Here is a 13,497-nt window from a genome sequence, read left to right as displayed (position 1 = left end):
CACCTTAAATTCAGGGTTTTCAGGCTCTCTTATGGCTCAAAGCTTGGGGTTGCGCTTCTGATTTGTTACTTATCAGACACAAGCAGCTACCTCACATAGAGAGACATTGATAATTGTTGAGGAACTCAATGGGTAGTATAAATCATATGCTATTACAATTAGTGAGAGCTTTTCTTTAATAAAAAAGAAATAAATCTATATATATATTATAATTTGCAGTACATATCATATGCTAACCACCCATAATTCAATGCTTAAATGTTAACTAAGCAAATAGATAGTGCGCACATTACTTTATTTATAAGCATAAAGTTTAGCTGCAAAATATTTTGCATATATTCAAATTATTTCACAGCTTGTACAGTTTAAGTGTAAATGAAGTAATATTTGCACTGTTTGCCCACTTAGCTGACTTTAAAAGATTAAATATATGGTGATTAGCATATGGTAAGTATTATAAATGTAAACACATATACATTGATTTATAATGGTATATGATATAAAGTGGTTTATAAAAAGATTATTTTTGCTTTGTTCTCAAGTATGGTCGGCTCCTTGTGTCAGAGCTTGGGCTGGTAGTTAGAAACTGCAGCAGTAAATTAGGAGCCAGGTATCCAAGAGACAGAACTGCAACTCCCAACCAAACAGCAGATGCACCCCTATATTTCTGTCTTTTTCTCCTGTAAATGTTTTTTCATTTGGCCTGGTTCTATTTTCGCCCATCCTTTCCTCCTCCTCCTTAATCTATACTTTCATTTCTTTGATTCATTGTTACCAAAAGAGAGCAGAGGATTTCAATGTCATTTAGAGCCTTGGAGTTATTATTTTTTTTCAATTCATCTCTATGTTATCAATTAACATATGCAGACTTCTTTCCCTCCCTCTCTTTCTCTCTGGGTGCATGATTTGTGAATGCACTGCCTCCTGCAAGCCTCTGCCACACCCACAAGCCAACTGGCAGCCTTCCTTTCTTCATTTCTTGTCTCAGCAGTTAATCAGATAGTCTAAGACCTTAATTGGAATGTTAACAGTGTTTATGGAATGTTCACACTGTCCACGGAATGTTCAGAACTCTACGGAATATTCATACTGTCCACGGAATGTTCAGGAGTGGCTGCCATGCAGTCACCATGGCAATAGAATGTAAACAGTCAGCTAGCAGATTCTGCCACTATAACAACATTCTTCTATGATGTCACAATCTACTGCTGCTTATAACCATTGCACTTCCTCGGAGAAGCTTACTTGAGGGAGACAAACACCTCGAGATGCATCATATCACTGCTCGTTCTTGCAAATGGAGAAAATGAATGCCTCCAGCTGGTCCCAAGTTAAACAATGAGGAAAATTCAAGCATTGCAAACCTAAAATATATTTTCAAAAGATGACAGAAATTTTCTGAATAGATAATGTGAACTACTCTAGCAAATTTTGCCTCAGTATAGAAATGTAACAAATACCCAATTTGTCAGAAGTAATGGATAGCAATTCATGGCTCCAACAGTTGTATCCATGTGGTTACCCCCGCAATGGTGCGAAAAAGTAAGTAAAAACAGGAGACCTGATAATCAATTTCTAAATGGCATTGCAAAAGTGTCTTAGGGGTTGGATAGTCTTGACACAAACAATAGAATATATTCATTATTTAATTAACCAATCCTCTGCAAATACATCCACTTTACAGGGACTTTGACTTTAGTCCCGGAATTAGGCCTAAATAGAGGCAGATAAATGGAGACAAGACATGGAGACACCAAAAGGTCAGTCCTCTTCTTATCAGTTGTTTAATGAATGATATGAAGTGTTTCTAAATGCAAAAGTGTAAGCAGATGAGTGCAGCAGCAGGTTGTATTCACATGTGATTGTAGAACAAGCACTGGGGCATAGGCCCCATTTCTCCCCATCCCCTCAAAGCCAAATGGCCCCCATTGAAGGTAAAAAACTGAATCTTCAGGTCCCCCTTCACCGATGCTAGTGGGACCCTTGGACATACTTGATCCCTTGAGCAAATTTGTTTTTGTTTTTTTTTGTTTTTTAAATGGTCTCCCTAATTTTAGTGGTATATGATTTATACTACCCCTAATGGCATTTGAGTTTTCTGTTCACTTCTTCCGCATGTTACATGGCTATGTATGTGATGTAACAAGGTGGGAGTTTGTTCCCAATCCTGGTGTTGGATGGGAGCCTTTTGGCTCCAGGGATTTCAAAGATGGGCTTTCTGGCTCTGAGTTGATGGAGAGAAATAAGGCTCATGTGCCCAGTGCATTTTTACAGTTTCTTGGATGATTGGAGCCAGGGGTATAGCTATAGGGAGTGGTGCACTCCCCTAGGTCACTTCAGGCCTAACACCATGAAGATGCACTGCTGCAGCCAATAGGTTTTGCTTGGTACTGTGTAAAAATCTACCTTGCCCCAATACAGGGAAGCCATAGTTGGAGACAGTAGTGTAGTGCATAACCACAATCTCAAGAGCATCACAGGTCCTATATACTTTTTTTATTGAAGCCTTAAATCTATGCTCCAATCACCCAGGAGAGTGTAAAAGCATGTTTTGGAAATAAGCACCATTTCTCTTTAAACCACGAAAGCCAAAGACCCACCATCACAGAGAGCAGGGCTGCACCTGACAGAGCAGCCAAACAGCACCTTAGATTCAGGGTTTTCAGGCTCTCTTATGGCTCAAAGCTTGGGGTTGCGCTTCTGATTTGTTACTTATCAGACACAAGCAGCTACCTCACATAGAGAGACATTGATAATTGTTGAGGAACTCAATGGGTAGTATAAATCATATGCTATTACAATTAGTGAGAGCTTTTCTTTAATAAAAAAGAAATAAATCTATATATATATTATAATTTGCAGTACATATCATATGCTAACCACCCATAATTCAATGCTTAAATGTTAACTAAGCAAATAGATAGTGCGCACATTACTTTATTTATAAGCATAAAGTTTAGCTGCAAAATATTTTGCATATATTCAAATTATTTCACAGCTTGTACAGTTTAAGTGTAAATGAAGTAATATTTGCACTGTTTGCCCACTTAGCTGACTTTAAAAGATTAAATATATGGTGATTAGCATATGGTAAGTATTATAAATGTAAACACATATACATTGATTTATAATGGTATATGATATAAAGTGGTTTATAAAAAGATTATTTTTGCTTTGTTCTCAAGTATGGTCGGCTCCTTGTGTCAGAGCTTGGGCTGGTAGTTAGAAACTGCAGCAGTAAATTAGGAGCCAGGTATCCAAGAGACAGAACTGCAACTCCCAACCAAACAGCAGATGCACCCCTATATTTCTGTCTTTTTCTCCTGTAAATGTTTTTTCATTTGGCCTGGTTCTATTTTCGCCCATCCTTTCCTCCTCCTCCTTAATCTATACTTTCATTTCTTTGATTCATTGTTACCAAAAGAGAGCAGAGGATTTCAATGTCATTTAGAGCCTTGGAGTTATTATTTTTTTTCAATTCATCTCTATGTTATCAATTAACATATGCAGACTTCTTTCCCTCCCTCTCTTTCTCTCTGGGTGCATGATTTGTGAATGCACTGCCTCCTGCAAGCCTCTGCCACACCCACAAGCCAACTGGCAGCCTTCCTTTCTTCATTTCTTGTCTCAGCAGTTAATCAGATAGTCTAAGACCTTAATTGGAATGTTAACAGTGTTTATGGAATGTTCACACTGTCCACGGAATGTTCAGAACTCTATGGAATATTCATACTGTCCACGGAATGTTCAGGAGTGGCTGCCATGCAGTCACCATGGCAATAGAATGTAAACAGTCAGCTAGCAGATTCTGCCACTATAACAACATTCTTCTATGATGTCACAATCTACTGCTGCTTATAACCATTGCACTTCCTCGGAGAAGCTTACTTGAGGGAGACAAACACCTCGAGATGCATCATATCACTGCTCGTTCTTGCAAATGGAGAAAATGAATGCCTCCAGCTGGTCCCAAGTTAAACAATGAGGAAAATTCAAGCATTGCAAACCTAAAATATATTTTCAAAAGATGACAGAAATTTTCTGAATAGATAATGTGAACTACTCTAGCAAATTTTGCCTCAGTATAGAAATGTAACAAATACCCAATTTGTCAGAAGTAATGGATAGCAATTCATGGCTCCAACAGTTGTATCCATGTGGTTACCCCCGCAATGGTGCGAAAAAGTAAAAACAGGAGACCTGATAATCAATTTCTAAATGGCATTGCAAAAGTGTCTTAGGGGTTGGATAGTCTTGACACAAACAATAGAATATATTCATTATTTAATTAACCAATCCTCTGCAAATACATCCACTTTACAGTGACTTTGACTTTAGTCCCGGAATTAGGCCTAAATAGAGGCAGATAAATGGAGACAAGACATGGAGACACCAAAAGGTCAGTCCTCTTCTTATCAGTTGTTTAATGAATGATATGAAGTGTTTCTAAATGCAAAAGTGTAAGCAGATGAGTGCAGCAGCAGGTTGTATTCACATGTGATTGTAGAACAAGCACTGGGGGCATAGGCCCCATTTCTCCCCATCCCCTCAAAGCCAAATGGCCCCCATTGAAGGGAAAAAACTGAATCTTCAGGTCCCCCTTCACCGATGCTAGTGGGACCCTTGGACATACTTGATCCCTTGAGCAAATTTGTTTTTGTTTTTTTTTGTTTTTTAAATGGTCTCCCTAATTTTAGTGGTATATGATTTATACTACCCCTAATGGCATTTGAGTTTTCTGTTCACTTCTTCCACATGTTACATGGCTACTTTTGTATGTCATGTAGCAGGATGTGATCCTCGGCCATTTTGGCTAGGACCAGGTGTGGTGTAATTGCTGCATCTGGTCTGGTTGGAAGGAATCAGGGTCTCCTTGCTAGGGGATCCTGGGACGTTGATTTGTGATTGCCTACTGCTGTTTGGAGTCCTTGAGGCTGCCAGGATGTCTGGATTGAAGAATACCATTCGCTTTAAATATGCTGAGGAGGTTACTGGTCAAAGAAGAACCCTGCGTACTTTATGGGACAGAATTTTGGTTGGTCTGGCTGGGGTAAGTAAGGAGGAGATTTACTGTATTCAAGAGTTTCCTTCAACTGGGATTTATGATGTGACTTTTTGCCATCCTGAGAACTGCCTGAATGCATTTGAGAGGGTTAAAACCTTTGCAAAAGACCCTTTATTACATGGAATTGAGGTGTTGCCTTTATTTATGGGAGCAGAGAGGCCATTAACGGTGCACATGTACAACCCCTTTGTGGAGCCAGACATTATTAGAGCTTTTCTGTCCAGGTATTGCTCTTCAGTTCGTGGAGGAATTCGCCTAGAAAATTATGTCGGCATATTTAACGGCAAGACTAAATTTTGGGTACGCTTGAGACTGGATCCCAGTGGCATTGGTGGAGTTATGCACCCTCCTGGGAACTTTAATATTGGAGGAGCTAGAGGGTACTTGTTTTATCCTGACCAGCCTTTTTTTTGCAGGAGTTGCTTTAAGTATGGCCATACTAAGGAAAATTGCAGTGTGGGAAAATGTTGCAGAAACTGTGGTTTGCCTGGGCATGAAGCTGCAGAATGTCCTCAGGCACGAAAGTGTGACATATGTGGGGATACTGGTCATGTTATGAGGAGCTGCCCTAAAGGGCCTGAGGAAATGGCTAAGGATACGAGAAGGCTGCATGAACAGCTTAATGTACCATCACATTCTGGGAGTGGAATAGTTAACAGGAGTGAGAGTAATGCTGAAACACCTGCTGTTAATGAGGCTGAGCTGCTGGAACAGGAGAGGCAGTTTAAGTTTAAAGTGGAGATGGTGGAAAGATATGGGTTTAAGACTGTGTGGGAGGCTGAGAAAGGCAATGTGCCTGCTTCAGTTGTTGGACAAGTTGTCTCCCCTGTTTCACAAGTCAGTTCCTCCCCTCCTGCTTTGAGTGGCACTGCTAACATAGCAGAGTTTCCAGACACCTCAGCAAGTCCTTCTGATAGCAATGCTACAGCATCCTTGCAATGTCATTGGAGTGAATCCGAATCTGATTTTGACACCGTGTCTGGTTGTGGAAGTAGTCCTGCAACTGTTAGGAGTTCAGACGATCTGGATGGTTTTACCTCTGTAAATAGGAATCGTGGAGTAGCGACTGGTAGCGCTTTAAAGCGCCCACGGCTGGATGTGAAGGTTGCAGTAACTACAAGTAATCGTTTTGAAGGCCTGCCAGTAGAAGAGGGTGATATGGAGGTAGCCAGCCAGGAGGTGGTGGTGATGGCTGGTCAGCCTGTCTCAGATACTGGCATGCAGTCTGCTGGGTGTTTGCCTGGCACAGTTGATGCTACAGTCCCTATGGAAGCTATTGATCAGCCTGCTCAGTGTATTCAGACTGAGGGTGGTGTGCAGGGGGATTCGCCTGCTCAGCCTTTTTTGAGCACTGGTGATGTTGAATCCTTTATTGATGTATGTAGTGGGAAATGAATGTTGGCAATGTAGTCATGATGTAATGTGCTGCTTTCTTATAATTTGCCTGGCGCGATGTCTATATCTATAATTTCCCAAAATGTAAGGGTATTTAAGTCCAATGCCAGGAGAGCTGCAATTTTGGAAGATATTAGGGCTAAAGGGGGGGATTTAATTTGTTTACAGGAGTGTGGCATATGTGAAGCTCCTAAACAAGATGAATGGCCACATGGTGCTGCAATATGGTCTGGTTCTGCATTAAATAGAAATGATGGCGTGGGGGTATTAGCCCAGAGTAGGGAGATTTCCTTTGAATCCTATGTCATTATTGAGCAGGGTCGTTGCATTTTGGTTGATATTTGTTTTAGAGGGATTAAATTAAGGGTCATTAATGTTTATGCGCCAGTTAATTTGATTGAGCGCAAAGAGTTGTTTGAAAAGATTGTATATTTTTTACCAGGTAAAACACCTGTTATTTTGATTGGTGACATGAATTGTATAATTGAGGTGCAGGGAAGGCAGAGCATTTGTACGAGTAAGGTGGATGTGACTGGTAATATGTTAAAAAGAATGATTGTGGATTTTGATTTAGTGGATGCTGCAAGTGTGTGTACTGGTGGTAAGCCATTATTTACTTATAAGGCTGATAGAGGAATGATTGAGTCTCGTTTGGATTACGTTTTTGTTACTAAAGTTTTGAAGTGTGTTAGTTTTGTGCAAGTGAGTGTGTCTTACTCTGATCATGAGTGTCTGATATGTAAGGTAGAATGTAAGAATGGTGTGAGGCATGGGAAAGGTGTGTGGAAGCTGAATGTATGGTTGCTTGAAGATGACCAAGTTAGAAAACATTTCTTTAAAAATTATGCTAAATGGCAGATGTGTAAAAGTGAGTTTGTGAATGTGCTTGATTGGTGGGAATGGGTGAAGATGAAAGTGGGTGTGTTTTTCAGAAGAAGTGGCCATATTGTGGCTCGGCGCAAGCGTAATAGGTATGAATGGCTGAATAAGAGATTGTGGTTTTTGTATAGGATGAGAGAAATGGGGCAAGAGGTTGCAGATGATATTAAGGCAGTGAGGTTTGAGGTGAATAAGATGTTGGAGGAGAGGGGTAGACAGATTATATATAGTGCGAAAGTTGAACATATGGAGAAGGATGAAAGATGTAGCAGGTTTTTTTTCAAAAAGATATGTGGAGGGTCTAAGGCTATGGATGTGGTATTGGATGATTGTGGTATGGAAGTGGGTGCGGAAGATGTTATGTTTGAGGTTGAGAAATTTTATAAGAAATTGTATGAATGGAAGGTGGGTGATGGAGATATGCAGAGTGAGGTGTTGAGTGCTGTTAGTGAAAAAGTCAATATGGGTGATTGTGATTTATTATTGAATGATATGTCTGAGGATGAGGTGAAAGATGTATTGAAGAGCATGGGGAGGAATAAATCTCCTGGTAAGGATGGTTTGCCTGTTGAATTTTATATGAGTATGTGGGATGTTGTGAAAGTTGATTTGGTTGAAGTCATGCGTTATATTTTTGTGAATGGCCAGATGAATGATTCTATGAAAGAAGGTGTGGTTGTTTTAATTCATAAAAAAGGTGATAGGCGGTGTTTGGCAAATTGGAGGCCTATTACACTATTGAACTCCGATTATAAGTTGTTTGCAAAGCTGATAGCATGTCGTATGAGAGTGGTTATTAGTCAGGTGATTGGTGAGGAGCAGGTATGTGCGGTCCCAGGACGTCGTATGCATGATAATTTAATGTTGTTGCGTGATATGATAGGTGATTGTCTAGTAAGAAAGCAGAAGATGTATGTGATGGCGCTTGATTTCGAAAAAGCATATGATAGAGTGTCTCATGTATTTATGTTTAATGTTCTGGTGCGGATGGGTTTTCCTGGGGAGTTTGTGAATAAGATTAGATGTTTGTATGCAGGTGCTTGTAGTAGATTGTTGGTGAATGGGTATTTGAGTGAGCATGTTAGTATTGAGTCTGGGGTACGTCAGGGTTGTCCTTTGTCTCCTATTATGTTCATTTGTGTGCTTGAGCCTTTGTTATGTATGTTGCGTAGGGATAAGGTTGTTAGAGGTTTTTTGGTGCCTGGAAGTAATGGGAGATGTGTGAAAACACTAGCTTATATGGATGATGTGGTTGTTGTGGGTGGAAGTAAGGTTACTTTGGACAGAGCAAAATTATTAATACAGTTGTTTTGTGGGGCATCTGCCTTTAAGGTTAATTGGGACAAGTCCAAAGTGAAAGGGTTTGGGGACAGTAGTGTGAGGGATAGTCAGATGGAGTGTGTGTCAGGTGGGATAAAGGTGTTAGGGGTTATTTTTGATGAGTGTCTGAATGGTAAGGAAAGTTGGGATGAAGTAGGGAGGAAAGTGGCTAAAAAGCTTAACTTTTGGAATTTAAGAAAATTGACTATGTTTGGGAAGGTTCTAATTATTAAAGCAGTGGTGTTACCTATGTTATTGCATATTGCAAATGTGTTTCCGCCAGGTTCCCGGGGTGTGAGGAAGATTAATAGAATGCTGTTTCTTTTCTTTTGGGGATGTAAGATGGAGCGTCTGAAACGTGAACATGTGATGAAAGAGTGGCAGAATGGAGGTATGAGGTTTCCAAATTTAGAAGTGTATTTTGGGTTGAATTATATTGCTCAAGTTTTGAGATTGATGGAGATTGATAGTAAGGCTGCTTATATGATGAAATATATGGCTGGTTGGATGATGTGTGGCTTGAAGTGGCGTGTCAGGGAAAATGCAGTGCCAATGGCGTTTAGAGTGTGTAATTGGTATAGTGTGATTGAAGTGTTTGTGAGGAAATTTGATTTATTAGGGGTGAGTGTGAAGGACTTCAGAGAAAGGAAGAATGTTATTAAAATGTTGAAGGGGCGTGAGGAGGTTTGTCTTATTGATGGTTTGACTTCCACAGATAGTGTGAGAACATGGAAGATGATTAATGTGAGTGGTTTGAATAATAGACAGAGGGAGGTGGTATGGATGAAGCTTCATGGTGTGTTGTCTGTGAGACAAGTGCTGTTGAAAAGACATTTGGTTTTGTCAGAAGAGTGTCCACGGGAAGGGTGTAGAGGTTTTGAGAGTGTGATCCATTTGTTTTGGAATTGTTCATATGCACAGCGTGTGTGGAAGGATTTGGGTGGTTTGATAAAAGAGTTGTCTGGGATTCAGGTGATGTCATGGAAGGTGGCTATGTTTGGGCTGGGTGCGTGTGGTAGTGTGAATGAAAGGTTGCTGTGGCTAATTATGGTATGTGTTTCGGAAGTTTTGTGGGATGTTAGGAATATTTATGTGTTTAGACGAGATGATATTGATGCAAGGGAATGTATTCATATGATACTGGGGAAACTTTACACATGTTATATGTGGGATAAGCATGCTGGTGGGGGGGAGGATGCAGAGGGGTTGTGGAAACATAGGAAATGGAAAGAAATTGTTTGTTTAAGTTAGCTGGGGTGGGAGGAGTGCTAGTGTTTTAGGGATGATTTTTTTGTAGTATGTTTATAATTTGTTTAAGGGGTGGTGTTATTTCAGTGATAGTACTTATTGGTGTTTTTGTTATTAATAAGTTTTGTGGAAAGGATCTATGTCTTTGTTTGTTGTTTTTTTTTTCTGGTAAGTTAATATGATGTACAGTAATTGGAATTTTTCTTTTGGTGGATGAAACCTAATGATGAGTTGTTAGATACTTCAAACAGTGGCTGTATCCCTTTTGGGAATGGAGAAGTTATCTTACACCTGAACGGTTTCAAAAAAAAAAAAAAAAAAAAAAAAAAAAAAAAAAAAAAACAAGGTGGGATTTTGTTCCCAATCCTGGTGTTGGATGGGAGCCTTTTGGCTCCAGGGATGTCAAAGATGGGCTTTCTGGCTCTGAGTTGATGGAGAGAAATAAGGCTCATGTGCCCAGTGCATTTTTACAGTTTCTTGGATGATTGGAGCCAGGGGTATAGCTATAGGGAGTGGTGCACTCCCCTAGGTCACTTCAGGCCTAACACCATGAAGATGCACTGCTGCAGCCAATAGGTTTTGCTTGGTACTGTGTAAAAATCTACCTTGCCCCAACACAGGGAAGCCATAGTTGGAGACAGTAGTGTAGTGCATAACCACAATCTCAAGAGCATCACAGGTCCTATATACTTTTTTTATTGAAGCCTTAAATCTATGCTCCAATCACCCAGGAGAGTGTAAAAGCATGTTTTGGAAATAAGCACCATTTCTCTTTAAACCACGAAAGCCAAAGACCCACCATCACAGAGAGCAGGGCTGCACCTGACAGAGCAGCCAAACAGCACCTTAGATTCAGGGTTTTCAGGCTCTCTTAGGGCTCAAAGCTTGGGGTTGCGCTTCTGATTTGTTACTTATCAGACACAAGCAGCTACCTCACATAGAGAGACATTGATAATTGTTGAGGAACTCAATGGGTAGTATAAATCATATGCTATTACAATTAGTGAGAGCTTTTCTTTAATAAAAAAGAAATAAATCTATATATATATTATAATTTGCAGTACATATCATATGCTAACCACCCATAATTCAATGCTTAAATGTTAACTAAGCAAATAGATAGTGCGCACATTACTTTATTTATAAGCATAAAGTTTAGCTGCAAAATATTTTGCATATATTCAAATTATTTCACAGCTTGTACAGTTTAAGTGTAAATGAAGTAATATTTGCACTGTTTGCCCACTTAGCTGACTTTAAAAGATTAAATATATGGTGATTAGCATATGGTAAGTATTATAAATGTAAACACATATACATTGATTTATAATGGTATATGATATAAAGTGGTTTATAAAAAGATTATTTTTGCTTTGTTCTCAAGTATGGTCGGCTCCTTGTGTCAGAGCTTGGGCTGGTAGTTAGAAACTGCAGCAGTAAATTAGGAGCCAGGTATCCAAGAGACAGAACTGCAACTCCCAACCAAACAGCAGATGCACCCCTATATTTCTGTCTTTTTCTCCTGTAAATGTTTTTTCATTTGGCCTGGTTCTATTTTCGCCCATCCTTTCCTCCTCCTCCTTAATCTATACTTTCATTTCTTTGATTCATTGTTACCAAAAGAGAGCAGAGGATTTCAATGTCATTTAGAGCCTTGGAGTTATTATTTTTTTTCAATTCATCTCTATGTTATCAATTAACATATGCAGACTTCTTTCCCTCCCTCTCTTTCTCTCTGGGTGCATGATTTGTGAATGCACTGCCTCCTGCAAGCCTCTGCCACACCCACAAGCCAACTGGCAGCCTTCCTTTCTTCATTTCTTGTCTCAGCAGTTAATCAGATAGTCTAAGACCTTAATTGGAATGTTAACAGTGTTTATGGAATGTTCACACTGTCCACGGAATGTTCAGAACTCTACGGAATATTCACACTGTCCACGGAATGTTCAGGAGTGGCTGCCATGCAGTCACAATGGCAATAGAATGTAAACAGTCAGCTAGCAGATTCTGCCACTATAACAACATTCTTCTATGATGTCACAATCTACTGCTGCTTATAACCATTGCACTTCCTCGGAGAAGCTTACTTGAGGGAGACAAACACCTCGAGATGCATCATATCACTGCTCGTTCTTGCAAATGGAGAAAATGAATGCCTCCAGCTGGTCCCAAGTTAAACAATGAGGAAAATTCAAGCATTGCAAACCTAAAATATATTTTCAAAAGATGACAGAAATTTTCTGAATAGATAATGTGAACTACTCTAGCAAATTTTGCCTCAGTATAGAAATGTAACAAATACCCAATTTGTCAGAAGTAATGGATAGCAATTCATGGCTCCAACAGTTGTATCCATGTGGTTACCCCCGCAATGGTGCGAAAAAGTAAAAACAGGAGACCTGATAATCAATTTCTAAATGGCATTGCAAAAGTGTCTTAGGGGTTGGATAGTCTTGACACAAACAATAGAATATATTCATTATTTAATTAACCAATCCTCTGCAAATACATCCACTTTACAGGGACTTTGACTTTAGTCCCGGAATTAGGCCTAAATAGAGGCAGATAAATGGAGACAAGACATGGAGACACCAAAAGGTCAGTCCTCTTCTTATCAGTTGTTTAATGAATGATATGAAGTGTTTCTAAATGCAAAAGTGTAAGCAGATGAGTGCAGCAGCAGGTTGTATTCACATGTGATTGTAGAACAAGCACTGGGGGCATAGGCCCCATTTCTCCCCATCCCCTCAAAGCCAAATGGCCCCCATTGAAGGGAAAAAACTGAATCTTCAGGTCCCCCTTCACCGATGCTAGTGGGACCCTTGGACATACTTGATCCCTTGAGCAAATTTGTTTTTTTTTTTTTTTTTTTTTTTTTAAATGGTCTCCCTAATTTTAGTGGTATATGATTTATACTACCCCTAATGGCATTTGAGTTTTCTGTTCACTTCTTCCACATGTTACATGGCTATGTATGTGATGTAACAAGGAGGGAGTTTGTTCCCAATCCTGGTGTTGGATGGGAGCCTTTTGGCTCCAGGGATGTCAAAGATGGGCTTTCTGGCTCTGAGTTGATGGAGAGAAATAAGGCTCATGTGCCCAGTGCATTTTTACAGTTTCTTGGATGATTGGAGCCAGGGGTATAGCTATAGGGAGTGGTGCACTCCCCTAGGTCACTTCAGGCCTAACACCATGAAGATGCACTGCTGCAGCCAATAGGTTTTGCTTGGTACTGTGTAAAAATCTACCTTGCCCCAATACAGGGAAGCCATAGTTGGAGACAGTAGTGTAGTGCATAACCACAATCTCAAGAGCATCACAGGTCCTATATACTTTTTTTATTGAAGCCTTAAATCTATGCTCCAATCACCCAGGAGAGTGTAAAAGCATGTTTTGGAAATAAGCACCATTTCTCTTTAAACCACGAAAGCCAAAGACCCACCATCACAGAGAGCAGGGCTGCACCTGACAGAGCAGCCAAACAGCACCTTAGATTCAGGGTTTTCAGGCTCTCTTATGGCTCAAAGCTTGGGGTTGCGCTTCTGATTTGTTACTTATCAGACACAAGCAGCTACCTCACATAGAGAGAC

Source organism: Taudactylus pleione, unplaced genomic scaffold (assembly GCF_031769625.1).
Source record: "Taudactylus pleione unplaced genomic scaffold, aTauple2 ptg000471l, whole genome shotgun sequence".
NCBI lineage: Eukaryota > Metazoa > Chordata > Amphibia > Anura > Myobatrachidae > Taudactylus > Taudactylus pleione.
This window is presented reverse-complemented; position numbering follows the sequence as displayed.